The sequence below is a fragment of the Drosophila suzukii genome, chromosome X, assembly GCF_043229965.1.
Source record: "Drosophila suzukii chromosome X, CBGP_Dsuzu_IsoJpt1.0, whole genome shotgun sequence".
Taxonomy (NCBI): domain Eukaryota; kingdom Metazoa; phylum Arthropoda; class Insecta; order Diptera; family Drosophilidae; genus Drosophila; species Drosophila suzukii.
The window spans coordinates 24,335,173-24,341,267 of NC_092084.1; positions in this window are offsets into that span (position 1 = coordinate 24,335,173).

Genomic DNA, 6,095 nt, shown 5'->3' on the forward strand with positions numbered 1-6,095 from the left:
TCAGCTGAGACGGGGCAACAACAAAAAGCGCAAAAAAACAAATAAAACAAATGCACACACACAGTTCGATTGCCTTTCAATTGGGAATGGAGTTGGAAAATAAAACTCTGGCATTTGTGATATTCGAGATGCCAAATTAATATAAGCCCAATCAACTAATTGATTGAAATGGCTGCGATTTGTTGATTTTGATTTGTTTTCGACATACGGCAAAATAAAAAACAAAAACACATGGCATCGAAGAGAGTTTCTCTCTTGCTGCTCTCTGTCTGGGAGAGCGGAAGAGAGCCAAAGAGCGTAATAAGCGCGTGGCAAACACATGGTTTTTGTTGTTGCCAAAACGTAGAGTAGCAGAAGAAGAAGAAGCGCTTACAGTTACCTCGCGTTGTTGTTCTTGCACAGTGGAACAAAATGATACAAAATGTAACGTCAAAGACTTTTTTGAAAAGCAAACAAACACCTTATGTGCCAGTAGAAAAAATACAAAGTTAAGTGAAAAATTTACACACAGTTGTTTTTTAAATGGTTTTTATTGTATCAAAAGCATAATACTGTTTATGATAAGAATATGTGTACTTTCATGTTCTTTTACATTTGAACCTACGTATATACATAGAAAGTTAATAGTTTACTTACATCATAGAACATCATAAGTAACTCCATATGTAAATTGTTTTCAAGTAAATGTTTGCTGATTTATAAATTTGTCCTATCAATGCCATAATTTGTATGTCAAAACCCATTTACTCAAATGTGTTAGGTAACAGTAGAGAGAACACCTCTTTTTGGCCCACTGTGCGCTGGTTTTTACTATCGGCAAAAGGTATTCATCACATTTACATAAATGCTACACACTGTATTAAAGTGACCCTGTGTGGGTGAGCATGTGTCACACGCAGCGGCAAAAAAAGTCAATCACATTTGCCTCTCTCTTTCTCTCTCCGACTTTGTTGTTATTATTAATGTTTTTGTTTTTATTGGTACCGCAACACCCGCGCGCAAATAACAAAAATACAATGTATCGGCATTTATTAAGAGAGGCCAAGAGAGCGAGCGCGAAAGATGCCGTTATTGTTTTCACGCTGCGTGCGTATTTGCATTTGTATATTAAATATCGCTCTAGTTTTGGTAACTCTCTTAGTTTTTTGGTCTATTAATGAAACCGAATTGTAATGCGAACGCGTTAATTAGGAAATGGAAAAGGCGAGAGAGCGAGTAGAAACAAACAAAGCAAGGAAAAGAAAGTCAGAAATACGATAAGCAACAAGATGAAAAAAGTTCTTATCGTTTCGTTTGTCACTCAATTATACAAAATTTTTATGATTGCCACAGAAAAACACAAACGCACTGAGAGAGAGAGAGAGAGAGAGAGAGTGAGAGATCGCTCACGTAACTCCAATAGGAATTGTTTTCTCAGTTCTCTCACTTTTCCGGCCGGTTTTTCGCCTCCAACAAACCGATTTTTCCAACAACGTGGCTTTGGCCAAAAATACGCGAAAGAGCGAGGGAGAGAGAGAGGCGAAATTAACGAAAACGAAAAACGTGTGTGTTGGAAAATAGAACACACCACACACACAAAACTAAAGCAGAAGCTCGTGTGGAAGCAGCTGAAAGATAGGGTTGTCACTTAACTTTACTATAAATTTAGAAAATTATCAATCGAAAACATTGAACCAATAATGTCTATTATTTTTGCCAACAGGCTTTTTAAATTATAAAACCATTTGCATCTATAACGTTTTTTTCAAAACCAAACTATTCAAATTTTACAAATTGGTATCTGATAATTATATACATAATATAAAAACCCGTAATCAAATTTTATTGCTAAAAAAAAGTTATACTAAACTTGAAGGTTCAATCAGGTTTAAATATATTTTTATGAATTGTTCTTGTTCAATTATAAACAAAAAGGAAATACATATGTACAAACTTATACATATGTATACACTTGTAAGTTTTTGACATCTGACAACCCTGCAGAAAAACTAACAAACAAAAATTATGTGGGACAAACGGCGCATAAACAAACTCTCTCGCAAAGATGTATGGAGAGGGGGCGGGGGGCGATAGAGAGCGCGCCCAATTGTTTACACACAACTTTTTTTACGCGACGCCACTGTGTTGTGACGCTCTCTTTTGCTCTTCCATTCGTTTTGCCATGCGGTTTTCGTTGTTGTACAGTGGAAACTCCATAAACTACGAGCTTAAAATTAATTACTAACTTAGCATATACAAATTTTTTAAGAACAATTAGGAAATTTATTTAATTATAATTTATTATACATTTTGCTTAAACCCACAATAATTTAAGTTTCTGCTTTGGAGTTTCCACTGTAGTTGTTGTCGCCTGGTCTACATACACGATCTCACTTAAATAGTTATACAACTCGCTCTGGGGGCCAAATACCAATGAGCAAGTGAAATTGCAGTGCGAAGGAATTTCGAAAAACCAGTTAGAACCATGGCAACGTTGAAAATGGGGCTTTGCAGTCCCAACCCGCTAGACATATACGCCGCCGAGCCACGCCGCCGCCGCCGCCGATTTTTTGCTTTTTTGACGCGCCGCCGCCGAGTCACGTAAAAACCGGCGCGGCGGCGGCGGCGGCGGCGTTCGGCGTCATACAAATTTTTATTCATTTTATAAATAAAAAAGGTTATTATTAATATATCCTAAAAAAATTTTCGACAATAATCGCTTTCAGTTATCGATTAAATGTCTCATCTCCCATCTCCTTACATGTGTCCCATCTCTAAAACATTTAACAATAATTAAAATCAATAATTTCAGTTTAATTTGTTATTTCGCTTAACTTACTTATTAATTATCAAGTCAAGAAAAGACTCTTATTTAGTTTTAGTTTAATTTGTTATTTCGCTTGACTCACTTATTAAAAAAAGGAAAAAAAAATCAGTTTATTAAATGCTTACGCCGCCAGCCGCCGACAATTTCACCGGCGGCGTACCCGCCGCCGCCGCCGGTTCTTTCTAACGGCTACGCCGCCGCCGCTGGGTAATTTAGAACTCTACGCCGCCGCCGCTGCTGAAACCATCGGCGTAAACCTCTACAACCCGCCCCCTTCCCACCCACAAAAACGCTCTTAAAACGGCGAAAAACAAAAACAGTTAAACAGGTGCAAAAAAAAGCACACCAAGACGGAGTCAAAAGAGCGGAAAGAGAGCGGGAAAGCTTAGAAGAGCATGGATCAGGATCAGTGTGGCCGAAGCTACGGAATGTGACAGACAAAACAACAACACGTGATTAAACAATGGGGTCGTATAATACTTAATTTACCCTACAAAAGATTCGTTTTTCAAATCTGATCTTTAAATTTTTCCGATTCTAGTTAAATATAAAATAATAAATTGTTCAAATAGATGCTTATAATAGTTATAAACGAAAGCGAACCCTAGAATACCCTATAATTTAACAAAAATTCAGTGAGTGATCAAATCTTGTATAACTCCAGATAGTATCAAAAATGGTCATTATTCGTTCGACATCATTAGCACTACTGTTGGATTCTTAATATTTGTAGATAACAAAAGAACGAAGGCAAACTTTGACGTCACCATGTTGTTGCTGTGCAGAGCAAACGACGACGACAGCGACAAATGTGGAGATCAACAGATCAGTCACTCAAAAACCGAAACTAAAAAGTAACAAAAAAGAATGAAATAAAACAAAAAGATCGTTTCGAAAAGACATTTTCCACCGAACAAACAGACCAACACACACATCCACATGGCAGGTATATCTGTATCTGTATCTGTATCCGTGTGTGGGGTATGTTTGTATAATCATGTGATACCAAAATAAAGAAAAATGTGAAAATCAAATAGCAGCGACAGCAGCGGCCAGGGCACTAAAAAGTCACAAGCAAAAGTGGAGCAATAAAGCAAACAAACCCGACAATTTTTCTGTTGCCATGTACAACCCCCGACCACAACAGCACCATCCCCATCCACATCCCCCACTCCCACGAAACCATCCAAACCGAACCAACTAACCATCTCCATCATCACTATCAACCATCCAATGTCGTATGTAGTTTCGGATCGGATCGGATCAGCCACGAAAATATAATATGCAAATGCCGACAGCACCGAAATTGAATGCAATTAAAAGGTACGCACAATATCATACACATTTGACATCGAATTCGGTAAGAAAATGTGATTAGAGATAGCAGATATGGTAGGGATAGATCAGTAGAAAGACAGTCCGTTTAAGGGGGGTATGTATAGTCTTTGGAACTGGGAAACCTTAATATTATAAAGATTTTTTATAATATCTCTTACTATTTTTGACCTTGAGCTAGCAGAACCCGGTTAATAGTTTCAAAAACCTTAACTTTCACAACAAACAGGGATCTGTATTTCATTGTCTTTCATATTTATTTCTCCCAACAGGTAATACATAAAGGGATTGTTCCGTTTTTTAAAAAAAATGTATGTGTAAATAAACAATTACAGAACCGATAGATCTAATTATTTTTGCCTCAATGTTCCGATCTCGTGAATGGTGCCGGCTAATGTATTAAATTTCAATCAACTGAAAACAAAGCGATCATCAAAAGTAGCGCTACTGAGAGGAAAATAACTAAAGATACAGAAAAGCGAAATTCTAAAGGCATTAACAAAAACATTTTTAGCAGCTAGAGGTGTAGAGATGTGAATCCGAATCGGAGGCTATATGCCATACACACGAACATAGCCCGAAAAAAATGTTGTTGATGGGACGCCAACGAGATATGGTAGCTTATGCGTAGCACAGTGTCATGAAGATACAGACTATACGGAGTTATGGTAAAAAAAAACATTTCTAGGTTATTCAGGGTTGCATTTGAATTTGGAAAAAACATTTTTCGGAGAAACACTTTAAAAACAAAACAACCGATTGTCAATGATTTTGGCTCAAAATCAATCAATTTATTCATTTGGAATATTTACTCCACCTGGGATGTTTATCAATTGATCTGTAATTGTTTAAAGGGCCTTGTTTTGGATTGTTTATAGTTTCGAAAATTAGAATTTCAAATCTTCGGACTATCCCATTCGAATATCCACGGTATCTATGAATTGATCGGTTAGCATATGCACATTCGTAATCGTTTTATCCCATTTCCATTTGCATTTTCGATCCACGGTGCCTCCACATCGTCTTCTTCTTCTTCTGCTTCTCCTGCTTCTCTTCCTTCTGTTTGCCTCATTGTCTAGGTGAGGTCGTTGAGAAACGAAGAGGGGTGGGCAGAGGAGGGCAGGAGGAGAGGGAGCGGTAAACTAAAAGGGGGCGGGGCAGTGGGTGGCGGGCGGTTGGACGCATTTAGCCATGTTTAATTTTGTTTGCATTGAGCGCGCTCGCTCTCTCTCCGTCTCTCCCTCTCTCCCTCCCTTTTGCCTCTCCTCGCATAAAATAAAGAGCATGTAAAAATAGGCGGAAAATTGCATTCCTCCCACCCCCTTCCACTCTCTCGTGTTAATCTTTGTTTATTTTTATGGCATTTTTCTTATAAGTTTTTTGGTGTTGACTTGTCATTTTATTTTGCTCGTTAAATTTTCTTTAATTTATTGTTTTTTTAATGGTGTATAGCTTTTTTTTGTAATTTAAGATAGTGTTTTGAAATAGATGGCTTTTTAAAAGCGTTAGAAGTGATACATTTTAAAAGTTTAGCGCGTAATTTTAAAGTGCTCCTAATTTCGCCTCTAATTTTACCGGATATTTCGTTGTTTTATATTATAAAATTTTTTTTTCTTGTGATGCTGATTAGTTTATTTTGCTTTTCTGTACATATGGCATTAACATTTTTCTTTCTTTTATTTTTTTGTTGTATTTTGACTGTTAAATTTGTCGTTGACATTTACCTTGTTCTACATAGTTGCAAATTTTCTTAATGGTTTTTGTTATTATTGAACCTTAAAAATGTCAAACAAATCACTATTGCCCTCCCGCTCCCTCCTCTCTCTCTCTCTCTCTCTCTTTGCTATTTGTTGTTATACTTTCTTGTTATTGTTGTTCTTGATAAATGTCAAACAAATAACGGCGGCTCTTCCTCGCTCTCTTACGCTCTTTGAATGGCGCTCTTGAGGGCCTT